General features: G+C 40.7%; 1 pseudogene; it reads left to right on the plus strand.

The window, feature by feature from the left end:
- Positions 1-753: 753 nt before the first annotated feature.
- On the plus strand, positions 754-16,406 carry LOC141507026 (uncharacterized; annotated as a pseudogene).
- The last annotated feature ends 1,478 nt before the right edge of the window (positions 16,407-17,884 follow it).

Below are 17,884 nucleotides of genomic sequence, written 5' to 3' on the forward strand. Positions count from 1 at the left end.
TAAACTATGAAATTTGGGAGTGGAGTTTATTTACCTGGGGGTTGCTAGAGGTAAAAACCCAAATCTAAGAATCCCGAGAATAGAATGAGCATGGTTTTAATAATATTTTGAGGGCTGGGGGTATTGTGAGTCAGTAGGGTACAGAAGCTGAAATAGCAGTTAGATATATTTCCTCATCAAACTATTGCACACATGAAAGGAGATAAATAAAAGATGGAAGGGGGTCAGAGTCTTGTGGTACAGGACAGTCATGTACTAGGGAGACTTAGGTTGGGTGGAGTTTACCATCTCACAGCTCCAGCTGCACCTGTGGAGGAGGGAGGCAGTTTTAGGAGGGAGCAGGAATATTGCAGAAACAACAAAAGGATTAGGTTAACAAGAGCATTAGGTAAGTCCCAGATAAAATTTATGGTATATCTTGTGACTCTTAGGGTCTACTGTTTTAGGCCCTGTCAGGATGTTCCCAGACTTAGGGGTGGTAGCCAAACTGTATTTCTGGGGAGTTTCTTGGGACCCAGAAAAGTGTCAAGGACCGCCTTTACACAGTATTAATATTATACTTCAATATGTAGATCTGACCATTGTCTTTGTGAGGGCTTATGGAAAATTAAGTCAAAATTTGGTTGCCTGAAGAAGTTCATTAGAGTTGTATGTCAGTTCTATGATGGGGTGCTTGCCTGGGTTGTGGATAGATGATGCTCTCAAGATTTCCCAGTCACTAATGGAGTAAACCAAGGTTGTATCCTTGCTCCCATGCTTTTTAGCCTGATGTTTTCAGTCAAGATATCAAATGCCTTCACTGAGAATGAAGGTCAGTCACTGCATTGATGGTAAATTCTTCAACTTGGAAAGGCTACAAGCCAAGACCAAAGTGGAGGGAGTGTTGGTGCATGATGTGCATCAATGCAGCCTCTGAAGCTGAGATGCAACAAAGTATCTGCTGCTTGTGTTCATTTTGACCTAACAATGAACACCAAGAAAACACAGGTGTTCCATAAGTTAGCCACATCATCCATGTGTGAAACCATTGATATAGCAAATGGAAATGTTTTGAATATTGTGGACAAGTTCATTACCTTGGCAGTGTCCTTTCCAGGGAGGTAGATATTGATAATGAGGCTGACACATGCATTGCCAGAGCTAGCTCAGTATTTAGGAGACTCTGATAGAAAGTGTGGGAGAGAAGAGGTATTAGATTGACTGCCAAACTCAAGGTCAACAGAGCCATTGAACTGAACTCATTGTTGTAGACCTGTGAAACCTGGATAGTCTACCAGCACCATGTCAGGAAATGGAATTGCTTCTATTTTAAATAGTCTAAGGAAGATTTTGAAGATCACTTGGCAGAAGATATCAGACAATGAGGTCTTTTCTCAAGCTAAAGTGCCAAGCATACATTACTACAGGGCGTACAATTATAATGGGCTGACCACATTGTTAGAATGTCAAACTTATGATTGCCAAAAAGACCATTTTATGGAGAAGTACAGAGGGCAAGTAATCACAAGGGGACTCAAACACCCTGAAGATCTGTCTTAAGAACTTTAGAACTGATTATATAGCATGGGAGACACTGGCACAGACTGCCTCTGTGTCCTCAGAGTACTGTGTTCTATGAGCAAGGCAAAACTGAAGCAGCTCAAAGGAAATATGGGATACATAAGTTTAGAGTAAGCACCCCAGGTGTTCAAATGGACTACTTATGCCCAACCAGTGGTAGAGCATTCCAAGCTCATATTGGACTGATCAGCAAAAGTTAGACACAGTGTATTTTGTCTTTAGCATAGTGATGTCCTTTTGGTTATCTTTGATAACAAAGGACAAGAAGCAATCAGCCAACTAACCCTGAGAAATGGTCTTGGGCTTCTGGTCCTCTTTTATTTGTCCTTTCCCATTCTAGGCACAGGTGGTAGAGTTGCTGGACCTGGAAGCTTGAGCCATGGGAGCCTGGAAATCAGGATCCCAGGCTGGATCTTGCTGTCAGGGCAGAAAGCACACCTTGGTAAGTAAGAGTGCTGAGACAAAAGTCCATAGAGGCTCTGGTCTTGGAACTGGTAGGATATATCTTACATGGAGTGAAGCTGAGAACCAAATTCTCATTCTCAGAGACCAAGGTGATGTAGGGGGAATTATGCTCTTCCTTGTTTGGAGAAAAAATGTTTTTATGTCAATTCTTGTTGTATCTTTGAAGCACATATTTATTTGTAAAAGCTAATCTGGGGGCGGCTAGGTGGCATAGTGGATAAAGCACCGGCCTTAGTGTCAGGAGTACCTGGGTTCAAATCCGGCCTCAGACACTTAATAATTACCTAGCTGTGTGGCTTTGGGCAAGCCACTTAACCCCATTTGCCTTGCAAAAAAAAAAACAAACCTAAAAAAAAAAAGGCTAATCTGACTGTTAAGAAGTGAAAGGAACTGGGATGTTGAAGGACTCCTTAAATTAAGAGAATAGAGTAGTTGGGGATTTCAGTTCAGTTAGGATTTAAATCTGTTTACATCTTCTTTCTAGAACACATTAGACATTAGGCACTCTGCCTTTTGTGTAGAAAAGCACAATGCTAATCTCCTGATCTTTCCTCAGAAATAATATGAAACAGGGGTAGCTAGGTAGCGCAGTGGATAAAGCACTGGCCCTGGAATCAGGAGTACCTGAGTTCAAATCTGGCTTCAGACACTTAATAATTACTTAGCTGTGTGGCCTTGGGCAAGCCACTTAACTCCATTGCCTTGCAAAAAACTAAAAAATAAATAATATGAAACAAATCTCTTAATATAAATCCAATTCACAAAACCCAGAAAGAGAAACTAGGAGAAGATCTACCTCAAGGTTTGTCCTCTGGGATTGTGGGTGAGCTGGGCTCAGAGGGCTGACTCTGCCAGGAGCACAGGACAAATTAGCCTGATCATCAGGGCGGCCTAGATCCTGAAAGCCTAAAAATGGGGCAAGCTTGATAGGGAGCAGAGGCATTGGTTGTGTCACTGAAGGTCTGGAGCTTGCCAGCAGAGCTGGAGGGAGAGTTCCAGTGCTTCATTTCAGCTGAAGTCTCTTCCCAGAACAAACACAATTACAGCCCACCTCTGCCCCAGGCTTGTGAGACCTGCCTCAGCTGTGAATAGGGAGAGCAATTACCTTGCCCTAGGGCAAAATCCACCACTGATCAAAGATAAAAATACCCACTCCAAGTTAAGGGAGAGGGCCTCAAATTAAGGTCACAGACACTCCAAGAAAAAGCAACCAACACAAGCCTTCTGGCCAGCCTACTTGGAGTTACTAAACTCAGTGAGTAAAACCTCTAGGGATCTCAACACCAAACCTCTGTGAACCAGCCCCTTGCCAACATATGGTCTTGGTAAAATGAAGAAAGGCCAGAAGAAAGAGGGTTACCTAGGACCTTTGAGGAGAATATGATCTGGTCTCTAGTACACAAAGACTTCCTTGAAGAAATCGGGAAGGAGTTTAAAAATCAATTGGAAGATTTGGGAGAGACAACACCTTGCAGCAAGAAAACAAATCATTGGAAAAAACAATTGAACAAATGCAAAAAAGAAAATAATCCTCTCAAAACCTCAATTGGTCAAATGGAAAATTCTTTCAAAAATAGAATTGACCAATTGGAAAAGGAGTTGCAAAAGGTAAATGAAGAAAATTCTTCTCTAAAAAAAAAAAGAATGGAGTCTGTGGAAACTAATGACTTCATGAGACAGCAGGAGCCTGTTAAACAAAACCAAAAAATTAAAAAAAATAGAAGGAAATGTAAAAATATCCCATCAGCAAAACTACTGACCTTGAGAATACATCAAGAGGGACAACTTGAGATTATAGGTCTTCCTGAAAACACTGAAGAGAAAAAAAAGCCTGGACTTAATATTATAGAATTTAGTGATGGAAAACTTCCCTGATATCATGGAACCAGAGGGCAAAATTGTTATTGAAAGAATACATCGATCCCCTCCAGAATCCTAAAATGAAAACACCAAGGAATGTTGTTGCCAAATTCTAGAACTATCAGATAAAAGAGAAAAGCTTGCAAGCAGCCAGAAAGAAACAATTTAGATACCAAGGAGGCACAGTAAGGATTACACAGGACCAGGCTGCATCAACATTAAGGGATTGAAGGGCCTGGAATGAGATATTCCAAAGAGCAAGGGAGCTTAGAATACAACCAAGAATCTACTACCCAGCAAAGCTGAGCCTTCTCTTCCAGGGGAAAAGATAGACATTTGATGAAATGGGAGACTTCCAACATATCCAGATGAAAAGACCAGAACTTAATAGAAAATTTAGACATCAAACAGGAGGCTCAAGAGACACATGAAAAGGTTAAAAAAAAGGGGGGTAAAGGAAAAAAAAAACCTGTCTACTATCCAATAAGATGAAACTGGCTATATACCCACCTGAGAGAAAAAGTCTCATAACTCTTGAGAATTGTAACTCTATTAGAGAGAATATACTTAGCCAGAAGTGATGGACACTCATGACTTTTCTGTGACTCAGAATGATTTAAAAATAACACTTCTTTAAAAAGGGGGATAATAAGGAGATGTGAAGAGGGAGGAGACTGAATGGGGTAAATCTCATTACATTAAGAGGTACAAAAGACCTATTGTAATATAGGGGAAGAAAGGAGAAGCTGAGAACCACCTGAATCTTCCTCTCAACAGACTTGGCTTAAAATTAACTTACACAAACACTTAGTTAAGTTAAGAAATATCTTACTTTTCAAGTATTAAAAGGGGGAAAGGGGAGGGAGGAGATGGGGATGGGGAGAAAAAGGGGAACTAACATAAGGAAGGGAGGGAAGAAGGGGAAAAGGGAAAGGGGAAAGAAAGGGGAGGGGGTAGACATAGGAGGGCAAACACACTGAAGGTGGTAGTATTCAGAAGCAAAATATTGGGGGATATGGATAAAGAGAAAAAAGGGGGAAATACAAACAAACAGAGGGAAGATAGCAGGGAGGGCAATAAAGAGTTAGTAATTATAACTTTGAATGTGAATGTGATGAACTCTCCCTTAAAGTGTAAGTGAATAGAAAGATATGATTTCCTCTCTTATCACATTCAACTTAGATCAATGTATACCATGGAAGCATTGTAAAGACTAGCAGTCTGTCTTCTGTGTGGGGTGGGGGAGGGAAGGAAAATTGGGGGAAAAATTGGAAAATTCAAAATAAATAAAATCTTAAAAAAAAAGAAGGTGAGGCTTTAATGATATTGGAGCATTGGGAGAGGGGTGAAGTATAACATACTTGACTTTCAGGCAATGGGGCCATTATCAACCTTTTATTTTATAATTTTCTGAAATTGCCCATCAAAGTATTTTTATCCTCTTTTTGGGCTGGCTGTAAGGGAGAGAATATTCATTCTGTGGAAGAGGAATGGACACATTAGCTTCCTGAGATGCCATTCTGGAGGATAAAGGAGGAAAAAACATTTGGAAAGGAGGTTTTAGGTTTAGCTGAGCCTACTATTATCCCCCTGTAGAGGTTAGTCTAGATCAGGACAAGTGTTTCCCTGATTCCAAAGGTGCCTCATGTGTGCTGGAGCCACAACAGTGACTTAAGGATAAAGGCATGAGATATTGTCCCTGGGAATGATGGAAAAATATCTGGGGGTGGGGAAAATAGATGGTATCCTAGCATGAGTTAGACTAGGTAACACTAGCATATTGATTCTCTATTGAGCCTGCTCTTTTCCAAGGCAAATACATGACTTAACTGTGTCCCTGTTTCTTCCCCTGTAAAAACAAGATGCTTGAGCCCATGGATGTCTGATGCCCAGGGGAAGCCTCTCTCTGTTCTAGAGAGACCAGAAATCTCAGATTAGACAAATACTAGAGGAATGATCAAAGGTTAAGAGAGGTTTGGGAGTTTGATCCAAGGCCAGATCAGAACTAGGCTGTTCACAAAGGTGGAGGATTGTTTCTTATGCAAGCTCTGTAGTTCTTAATTTCTTTGAGAACCAGGAGGAAGGGTAAGAGGGTAAAGTGTCTCCTTCCCTCCCTTTCCAGTCCTTTATTGACCAGAGCATAAGGGTGGAACTAGAGGCCACAGTAAACACAGGCAGAAGGTAACAGGGTTGCAGACAGATTCTAGAAAGGTCTTCTGGAAATCCAGGTGCCTTCAATGGGGGGTCCTAAAACCTTCCAGTGTTCTGGAGACTGGGGCCAACTGGGGACTGGGGCTGGAGTTGGTTAGACAATTTCTGCAAATGCCAGAGCCTCCCCAGATGTTGTTTGCCACCTGTAGGAATCCCTCTGCTGCCCAGGTGAGAGGTTTGTCCCCCTTTTTGCCTCCCTGAGCCCTTTACCTCATCTCTGAGTGTATCCAAAGAGAAGTGCCTTCAACCCAGCCCTAGAGACCCAGGATTGAGATCTGCTACCCTATGGGAGCTGGGGGTGTCAAAAGAGAATTTGGAACATTGAGTTTCTGTGGGATGTCTCCAAGGGAACCTGGGCTTCTCCCCAGACCAGGGATTCCAGATCTGGCTGTCAACTGATGCTTTAGTTGCTCCTGAGTCTCTTGGTACAAATTTTGGCAAAGAGGCAGTCTCTCTCAGCATCCAGTGGGGTGGGGGAGAGATGGTGGGATGTCTGCTATTTAAGGATCTAGTCGGGGAGGGGGGTCTCTGGGACCTTAAACTTAAATTCAACTCCTGAGTACGATCCTGGGAGGGAGCAAGGAGGGGACTCTTTGCTGTCCTCCATTCCCCCATGGGGACAGGAGCTTACCATTACCTGTCTTCCCTCTTTTGCTGCCATAGGACCTTCGAGAGCTGGCAGCTCAGCATTCCAGTCTCCAGATCCTGTGCTTGGGTGAGCCTCCCAACAGAATCTGTTCTCTATCTCCTTGCTTCCCACTCAACCCCTCTTTTCCCAATTGTGGGACCCTACTTCAGTCCCCCTTGGGACTTCCTGGGGTCTTACTTGTTGGCACAGTTTTCGGTCTTATGTTGTCCAGGAGGAAGAGGAAGGAGAACCTTTGGAAGAGGCTAGTAGAATAGGAGGAGTTTAGGGCTGAGCAAAATAAGATTCAGCATAGTGACCTGCTGAAGGTCACACAGCTAGGAAATATAAGAGACCAGTTCTAACTCAGGTCCTCTTTTGTAAAATCTGACTTGTAGCTCATTGCCATCTTACTAGCAGAAGAAGTAAAATTAACAGCATGATGTTCTCTGGGCTTGTCTACTGCACTTAGGCAGTCAATCTCAGGGAATTTATACCCTCTCTGCACCTCTCCACCTTGCTTAGTTAGGATTTAAATCTGTTTACAACTCCTCCTTTCTAGAACACATTAGACATTAGGCACTCTGCCTTTTGGAAAAGGAGCTATTGGCACTTGATAAGTTGGCTAAGCCATGAGACTTACCAGAGTGGCATAGAACTGGGCCTCCTGCCTCTCAATACCTCCCCTGCCAGGTTGACAAGGGATCTACAATTTAGTCATGAAGGATTTGTTTCTTTGGATTTGGAGGACATTGCAATTTAGGTGGTGTCATCTCAATCTCCTGGGAGGCAGAGATATGTGAAGCTCTTATCAGGTGCCATAATTTTTAAAATGCCTCCTTGATCTTTTTCCTCATGGTGAAGGAATGTACCCTTCGAAGTTCTTGTATTGTCACTGTCCATGGTGCTAGGGATTTAGCCTACTCATTCATGTCCTAAGCAGTTGATACATGGAATGTGGTTTGGAGGCACTTTGACTAGAAAGGGAAAGATAATGATAGGGGTCATTCTAATGGTTTCTCTTAAGAATTATGGAATTGATTGTCCAGCATGGTAGACCTTGGCACACGATCTCCTAGTGAGACATGCCTTCATCAGAGAGGGTGCTGTGCTCTATAATCCAGGCAGAAGTGAAGCAGTTCAAAGAAAATGTGAGATGAGAAAGTTTAGAGTGCTCATCCCAGGTGTTGACATGGACTATTTGTACCAGATTTGTGGTAGAGCATTCTGGGCTAGAATTGGTTTGATTAGTCACAGTCAAACACTGTAATTTTTCTCAAAAATAGTGATGTCATTTTGGTCTTCAATAGCAAAGGTCAAGAACCAATCAACTAAGAGGGGAAAGATAAGACATTGACAAAGAATTTACCAACTTCCTCCCTTGGTGGATTCACTCAGGTCTACTGCCCTGTAAACTTCCCCTTCATCTTTTCCTCTTCTTCCTTCCCCAGTGCAGCTGAGAGCATTCTCGTCCTTATCCTCTTTAAATTATCTGCTCTCTTTAATCCGAGTAACCATCATATCCTGCCATATATACTCTCCTGATTCTCCTCATCCCTGTCTGACTCATCTTTCTCAGACTCTGCTAGCTCACCACAAACTTCTTGCCCTTTAATTATGATTATTCCTCAAGGCTCTGTCCTGTGCTCTCTTCTCCTCTGTACTTTCTAGATCACCTCATCAGCATCTTTTGGTTGAATTACAGTTTTTAATTGTCTTTTGTTCTCAAAGAGAATTGAGATGACAACATTATGTCTGGGTCAAGGCATAGTATGTCAAAGTGCACTGATCAGAACAGTACAAGGTTGGAATACTCGACCACAATTTGGGCAGATACTCCACATGAACATTTGGAGTGGAGATATCTCTACATTTATCTATTATGAAGATAACTCATAAATCTGTATAAATCCAGCAACAATCTCTCTTCTGAGATTCAGCCTTTCCTCACTAGTTGCCTATTGGACATTTCAAATTGGGTATCTTGGTAACATATCAGACTCAGTATATCCAAAACAATTCATTCTCTTTCCCCAAATCCACCCTTCTTTCACCCTTTCTCATTTCTATTGAAGGTATCACCATACTTCTATTCTTCCAGGTCCATAAATAACCTCAACAATATCTCAGACTCTTTATTTTCCTTTAATATATATATATATATATATATATATATATATATATATATATATATATATATATATTAGTTGTCAAATCTTGATATTGCTATACCCATACCATTTTTCACATCCAATCCTTGCTCTTCATTCACAAAGGTATCTTATAAATTTAGATTCTCATCATCTCATACCTGGATTATCATAACCTCCAAATTGATCTGTCTATTCACTCCAGTCTTTTCTCCATATTTCTGCCAAAATAATTTCTCTTAAGTGGAGATCTGACCATGTCATTGCCATGCTCAATAAACTGTTCTGGCACCCTATTACCTTTCCTGGCACCCTATTACCTTTGGAAGAAATCACAAATGCCTCTGTTTAGTTTCTAAAGTTCCTTTAAATTTTGCCTATCTTTCTAGGCTCATTTTTGTATCACTCTATCCTTTGTTCTTTGATCCAGCCCAACTGACTTTTTCCCTGTTGGTCATGATTCTAGTTCAGCTCTCATTTCCATATGTTCTCTGGCAATGCTTCCTGTCTGGACCTAATACCTCTTCACCTTCAGCAAACAGAATCATTCTCTACCTTTGTGACTTAGTCAGCTCAAGTACCATAATTTTACAAGGATGGGGAAACTTTTTTCTTCTCAGGGTCAAAACTTAAAATTAGCCTGCTCTATTTTGTCAAAGATTTAATTAATTCACCCCAAAGAGCTTCTATATTTATTGAATTTTGAGAACCACCTGTGGTTGCACCACACCAAATAAAGTCTGTGGGCCAGACATTTTCCACCCAAGTCCTACTGGAAGCCTTTTCTGAATCCTAGCTGGTAGTGACTTCCCTTTTTATTTGACTACTTTATTATGAATACAAGACATCCTCAATTTCTTCTCTTTATATATTTTTTCTCTATATAGAGTCACATACATGTGCATATCTAGATTTGTATATGTGAATATATCCACACAGATACATATATACATACATATTGTGTGTTTTCATATATGCACATATAATCATCTATTTTTATTTCTATCAGTCTATCTACACATACACAAACACACACAATGCAAACATATGTCTATCAGGGGCGGCTAGGTGGTGTAGTGGATAGAGCACCGGCCCTGGAGTCAGGAGTACCTGGGTTCAAATCCGACCTCAGACACTTAGTAATTACCTAGCCATGTGGCCTTGGGCAAGCCACTTAAGCCCATTGCCTTGAAAAATCTAAAAAAAAAAACCCCATATGTCTATCAGGGGCAGCAAGATGGTACAGTGGGCAGAGCACTGGGCTTGGAGTCAGGAGGATCTGAGTTCAAATCTAACCTCAGATACTTACTAGTGGTGACCCTGGGCAAGTCACTTAACCCTGTTTATTTCAGTTTCCTCATCTATAAAATGAGCTGGTGAAAAACCACTGGCAAACCACTCCAAATCACTTTTTTTTTAAAGTTTTTTGCAAGGCAAATGGGGTTAAGTGGCTTGGCCAAGGCCACACAGCTAGGTAATTATTAAATGTCTGAGACCAGATTTGAACCCAGGTACTCCTGACTCCAGGGCTGGTGCTCTCTCCACTGCGCCACCTAGCAGCCCCACCAAACCACTTTTCTTTGTCAAGAAAACCTCAAATAGGGCAACTAGGTGGCATGGTCAATAGAGCTCCGTCACTGGGGTCAGGAGGATCTGAGTTCAAATGCAGCCTCAATCACTTAATACTTAGCTTTGTGATCTTGGGCAAGTCACTTAACCTTGCAAAAATAAAAGAAAAAAAAGAATATCCCAAAGGGGACTCAGACATAACTAACAACAACACATCTGGTTATCTTTTCCATCATGATATTAATTTTTGATAATAGGGATTGTTTCTTTGTTTTTCGTTCCCCAGTACCTAGTATAGAGCTACTACATAGTATAGTATATGAATACCTTTGTGCTTCAATGAATATTTTATTCTGATAGATGGGGAGAGTACTGCTTCTATCCAAGAAGCCTTTGTGTCTGTCAAGAACCAACTGGAGGAGGCAGCTAGGTGGCACAGTGGATAGAGCACCAGCCCTGGAGTCAGGAGTAGCTGAGTTCAAATCTGGCCTCAGACACTTAATAATTACCTAGCTGTGTGGCCTTGGGCAAGCCACTTAACCCCACTGCCTTGCAAAAGGAAAAAAAACTAAAAAAAAACCCCAAGTGGAGGGTTTGGGACTGAACTTACTCATCAACATTGCTGGAAGGGCCTTTAACACTTCAATTTTTTCTGAGTCAGAAGAAAACATGCACCTGTTGTTCCAGATTCATGTTGTCGGAAGCCTAAAGATGAGCCAGGTGAGGCTCTTCTCACTGGGACCCCCAAAGAGTTCCCATCTGGACATGAGTGACCACCTCCATCCACAGTCATGGAGCTGAGGATTTTTGTTATTAGCCTTCTCTTACACTCCCTGCCTCCCTCTCAAGATGTTTCTAAATCTGGCTTCTTCCCACATTTTCGTATTCGTAGGTCTTCCTCTGCACTTAAAGACAGTCATCTTCATGTATTTAAAGGGTTGTCAGAAGGAGAGAGGAATGAGTCTTGTTCTACTTGACTCCAGGGTGAATAATGTTTAGAAATTACATGGAGGCAGATTTTAGCTTATTAGAAGAAAAAGTCTCTAAGAATTAGATCTTGGGAAAAGTTTAGCCCTCAGTTTCCTCACTCACTTTAATTTAAATGGTGCGTGACAGCAGTATCAGATGTTTAGATACCATAGGGCATCTAGGTGGTATAAGAGTGCCCAATATAGTGTCAGGAAGAGGCTAATTTCTAAGTTTTGGCCCTGGGCAAGAAAAGGGCAGAAAAAAGGGTTCCCATCCCTGATGCAGAATATCATACTTGAGCTAAGTTACAAAGGTAGAGAGTGAGTCTTTTAGCTGAAGGTGAAGAGGTATTGGGTCCCAGATAGGATAGAAATGGAACTAGAATCATGACCGACAGAGGAAAAAGTCAGTTGGGCTGGATCAAAGAACAAAGGAAGGAGGATGATACAAAATAAGTCCAGAAAGATAGACTGGGGGCCAAATTGAAAAGGGCTTTAGAAACTATACTGTGTTTGTCCTCAGACACAAGCTAGCTGGGTGGCCCTGGGCAAGTCATTTCACCCTATTTGCCTTAATTTTCTCATCTGTTAAATGAACTGGAGAAGAAAGTGGCAAACCACTCCAGTATCTGGGCCAAGAAAAACCCCAAAAGGTGGGGTCACAAAGAGTTGAACACCCCTGAAAATAGGTACATCAACAAATAGTTGTGACAAGAATGACACCAAATGGTTGTGAAGTCCCCCCCCCCCCCCATCTATCTGGTCTACATAGAAAAACAAGATAAAGATTAATCATTAGTGAACTAATCAGCAAGGCAGAATTACCCACTAGATGGGGATCTTCTCCAGGTATCAGCCAAGTACCTTGATCAGAGGGTATTCTGTATTCTATCTTCATTCAAAGCCATGATAGTCCTTCAACTCTCACAATTTTTTAACTTTTAAACTATTCTTTCTATACTTCTACCCAAAACCCTAGTCTACAGAGCATACTGCTGTTTTCTCCACTTGATATTCACCTAGGGATATGGAAAACATTGAAAATTGTTATGGAATATTAAAATTATGACATCTCAATTTGCTTCTTCCTTACTCTACATTTGGGAAATTTAATGCTTTTGGTTGATGAAGCAGACAATGGACATTTTGTGATCATATAATTTATTTATTTTTTCCATTTTGAATGTTGTTTTATTTTTTCAACTACATGAAAAATTAGTTTTTAGCATTCATCTTTTTTGTAGATTTTGAGTTTCACATTTTTCTACCTTCCCGCCTTCACTCCCCCGGCCCCATGATAGTAAGTAATTGAGATAGGTTATCCTTGTACAATAAGATCATATGCTTTGTTAAGCTAAAGTAAAGTGATTGACTATAAAGAAATTGCTTTGCTGATTGCCTCCTACTGTTTCATTATTAGACTACCATCTCTTTTCTGGAAGAAGAGGAAGAAGTAATTAGGTAGTAAATATCCATAATAATATTGCATCACATTGATATAACTTGTTCAACCATTCTTCAATTAATGAATACTTGCTCTAATTTCCAATTCTTTGTCACCACAAAAAGAGATGCTATAAATATCTTTTTGAACATATGGGTCTTTTTCCTTTCTTTGATCTTTTTGGGATATGAACCTAGTTGTAGTAAGGATGTTTGTCTTTCATTCTGGAAGAAGACCATGACATCAGGGAGGTAATGCCATAACAAGCATATAAATTGGATTTGAGTGGGGGCTACTGCACCAAGTCACCAACCTCACTTTTTTCCTCCAGAAAAAGTGGATCCAGTGGCCAGATATGAATCAGTTTTGGATGTGAGTCAATCAGGATTAAGTTGCCCAAGATCACACAGCTAGTAAGTGGCAAGTGTCTGAACTTGGATTCGAACTCCCATCTTCCTGACTCTTAGACCAGGGCTTTATCCACTGTATTGCCAAGCTGCCCCTACCTGGTAGTAGTATCACTGGATCAAAGAAAATCCATAGTTTAATAGTTTGGGGGGCATAGTTTCAAACTATTTTCCAGAATGTTTAGACCAGTTTGCTGCTCCAACAAGTATTACTATACTCATTTTTCCCATAGCCCCTTCAATTAGTCATTCTTCTTTTTTTCAGCTTTACCAACCCTGGTGGGTGTGAGGTGAACCTTAGTATCTTTTTTGTTTGAATTTCTCAATTTATTAGTAATTTTTAAGAATTTATTAGTAATTTGAGGCATTTTCCCCCATACAACTATTGGTACTTTGGATTTCTGCTTCTGAATACTGCCTATTCATATTTCTTTATCAGTTAGGGAATTGTTTTGATAATCATAAATCTGAACTAATTCTCTCTATAATTCTATCTTAGAAATGAGACCTTCATATTTAAAAAAAAAGCCATTCCCCTGACAAATGGTCAAAGGATATGTAAAAGGCAATTTACAGATGAGGAGATCAAAGCAATCTATAGTCATATGAAAAATTGCTCTAAATCATTACTTATTAGAGAAATGCGAATTAAAGTTTCTCTGAGATACCACCTCACACCTCTCAGACTGGCCAATATGACCAGAAAGGATAATGATTATTGTTGGAAGGGTTGTGGGAAATGTGGGACACTAATACATTGTTGGTGGAGCTGTGAACTCATCCAGCCTTTCTGGAGAGAAATTTGGAACTATGCCCAAAGGACAACAAAAATATGCATACCCATTGATCCAGCAATACCACTACTGAGTCTATACCATGAAGAGATGATGAAAAAGGGTTAAAACATCACTTGTACAAAAATATTCATAGCAGCCCTGTTATGGTGGCAAAGAATTGGAAATCAAGTAAATGGCCTTCAATTGGGGAATGGCTTAGCAAACTGGTATATGTATGTCATGAAACACTATTGTTCTATTAGAAATCAGGAGTACTGGAATTCAGGGAAGTCTGGAGGGATTTGCATGAACTGATGCTGAGTGAGATGAGCAGAACCAGAAAAACACTGTACACCCTAACAACAACATAGGGGCGATAATCAACCTTGATGGACTTGCTCATTCCATCAGTGCAACAATCAGGGACAATTTGGAGCTCTCTGCTATGGAGAATATCATCTGTATCCAGAGAAAGAACTGTGGAGTTTTAACAAAGACTAAGGACTATTACCTTTAATTTAGAAAAAAAAAACCTGATATCTTATTGTCTGATCTTGCTATCTCTTATACTTTATTTTTCTTCCTTAAGGATATGATTTCTTTCTCATCACATTTAATTTGGATCAATATATACCATGGAAACGATGTAAAGACTGACAAAATTGCCTTCTGTTGGGGGTGGGAGGAGGGAAGTAAGATTAGGGGAAAAATTGTAAAACTCAAAATAAATAAAATCTTTAATTTAAAAAAAAAGAAATGAGATCTTTATCAGGGAAATTTACTGCAGAAATGTCTTACTCTTCACTTTTCTTTCTTTCCTTATAAGGCCCTATTTGAGATCCATTCTCCATGATTAGAGATGATTTAGTTTAAGGTGATCTCTCCTTTAATATTTTCTTCTTCCTTATTTCTCTCTCTGCTTTCCTCTTTCCCCTTCTATTTGTCTGTTGAATGATATGTGTTTCTAAATATTGTGTCTCCTCTAGGGCCATTCACAATGCTATGCACACTCTGAATTTCACAAAAAAGATGTTGAATTGAAGTGCAAAGAAAACTGAGACCATGCAGGACCACTATACTTTTAGATTCTGATGATAATGTCTCTACTCTCATGTCTTTCTCCTTCTGCCAGAGATTTCTGCACTTGTTGAAGAAGTCTGCCTAAACAGGTCCTCAGGATGGTCTCAGTCGTAACCAGGCTGCTATTATCAACATGTCTAGTGCTGCAGGCTCCATAACAGAACTTTTGGGCTGGGAACATGGTCACATTTTGTCCTATCGCTGCAGTAAGGTATGGAAGTTGTGTCCTGGGTAGAAGGAAGGAAGGAGGAGTGAAGTGGGTGGTGATAAGGACCCTGGTCCTATAGGGCTTCATTAGTAGGGTTGAGCTGTGACCTCTTCTCCCTTTGCCACACTCCCTTCCACCAGGCTGCCCTGAACATGCTCACCCAGTGTCAAGGTCTGGTCCTTAAGGAAGAAGGCATTCTCTGTATTGCTATTCATCCTGGCTGGGTTCTGGGAGATATGGACAAATCCTCAGGCTATATGGTAAGTATACCTCCTGCTGGCAACTCCCTTGGGCCCAAGCTTGGGACAAAAAAATAGGACCTCTTAGTTTACTTGTGTGGGGAGGGTAAGGAAAATGGTGAGGTAGTTCCTTGGGAGGAAGACACAGGGAGTCCCTTAGGATAGACCTGATCTCTATGATTTGGAAGAGGAAAATAAAAGTAAGTTACATTAGGATCTGCATGGATATTTCTACTGTTTATTTTCAGTATTTGAGGTGATGACCTCTATCAGGTCAAAGGGGGTGTTGATTCACTGGTTTCCTACAACCTTCCAATTGTCCCTCAACCTCTGGGAAGTTAGCCCCTTCCTTTTTTTTTTTTTTTTTTTAAGATTTTTGCAAGGCAAATGGGGTTAAGTGGCTTGCACAAGGCCACACAGCTGGGTAATTATTAAGTGTCTGAGACTGGATTTGAACCCAGGTACTCCTGACTCCAGAGCCGGTGCTTTATCCACTGTGCCACCTAACCACCCCTAAAGTTATCCCCTTCTTTCTGAATCACTTATTTCCTGTTCCATCCTCATTGCATTCAGATGCTAGCCTAGTAGGTTCGCTCGCCTCCTGATTCCTTTTTAAGCTGCTGTGTCTTCCACAGTCTACTTTGAAGAAAGAAGAATCAGTTTGAGGCATACTGAATGTCTTTTCTTCCCTTTCAGAGGGTTTCTACATTTGGGAGGGAAAGACGTTGCCTTGGTGAAGTTACAGCAAGCTGGGAGGCAGAGATAGAGATCTAACTTTGGTTATCTTTCTTGGATGTCCATCAGCAGCTGTGGATTCACTATCTCATCTTCATTCATCACTTCCGTGAGCTCTAGTTTCCAATAAACTTGTTCAACTGTCTCACTAAAGTTTTCTTCTTCTTTCTAATTATAACTCCATGTGGTGTTGACAGTCTAGACTTAAGAAAGTGATGGGAGATATGAAAAATGCAGATTAAACTTAAAAGTGCTATGTGTACATCCCCCCCCCCCAAAAACCAGTGTTACATATTTACTAGCACACCCTTTATTGTAGCCCAAAGCTACAAAAAGAAACTATCTTGGATATCTTGAGGGAAAGCTTCCTGGTGGGGAAGGGATGAGTAATCATGGTCATTCTGACTCTTCTCTGGTGGTTTTTTTTTTGGCAAGGCAATGGGTTTAAGTGACTTGCCCAAGGTCACACAGCTAGGTAATTATTGTGTCTGAGGCTGGAGTTGAATTCAGGTCCTCCTGACTCCAGGGCCAGTGCTTTATCCACTGCACAACTTAGCTGCCCTTTCTCTTATGACTTCTGACTTTCAGAGGTCTTTAGGGTCCCCAATATAGAACCTAGAAGAACTTCAATCAATTAATTAGAATTTATTAAGTGCCCATTATATGACAGACACTGTACTAAGTACCACGGAAATGGTTGCTGTTCTTCCTACTCAAAGAGGACCAAAATGACTTCATTATGTTAGAGTCAAGTTATGGTGAGTCTGATTATGGCTAATCAGACCAATATGATCTTGGAATTTTCTACCACAGACTGGGCATAAATTGTCCAGTGAACACCTGGGATGAATTCTCTAAACCTGTGTATCTTGAGTTTCCTTTTGAGTTGCTTTTATTGTAATTTGCTCATAGAGTACAGCACACTCTCTGATGAGGATGGTCCTATGCCACTGTCTACCATATTGTACAGTCAATTCCAAAGTTCTTAAGAGAGACCTTTAGAGTGTCTTTGTATTTCTGTGAGTGCTTGCCCAGGTTGAGTTTCCCATAAAATAGTCATTTAGGCAAACATACATTTGGCATTTGAAAAATGTGGCCAACACATTGGAGTTGCACTCTCTATAGCAGAGTTTGAATGCTTGGTAGTTTAGTTTGAGAAATGACCTCAGTGTCTGGTATCTTCTGCCAACTGATCTTTAGCATCTTCCTAAGATGATTTAAATAGTGGTGATTCAGTTTCCTGGCATGGTCCTGGTTTCACAGGAATGCAACAATGAGGTCAGCACAATGGCTCTGTAGACCCTCAGTTTGGTAGTCAGTTTAATACCTCTTCTTTCCCACACTTTCCCTCAGAGCCTCGCCAATACTGAACTAGCTTTAGCTATGTATGTGTCCACCTCATTATCAATATATACTTTCCTGGAAAGTACCATTGATTACAACTTTGCTGAAGTTTTGAGTACTGTGGACAAACTCACTTACCTTGGCAGTGTCCTTTCCCAGGAGGCACATATTGACAGTTAGGTTGATACACATATTCCAAGAGCTAGCTGAGTATTTGGGAGGCTCTGAAAGAAAGTATGGAAG

The sequence above is a fragment of the Macrotis lagotis genome, chromosome 1 (genome assembly GCF_037893015.1).
Source record: "Macrotis lagotis isolate mMagLag1 chromosome 1, bilby.v1.9.chrom.fasta, whole genome shotgun sequence".
Taxonomy (NCBI): Eukaryota; Metazoa; Chordata; class Mammalia; order Peramelemorphia; family Peramelidae; genus Macrotis; species Macrotis lagotis.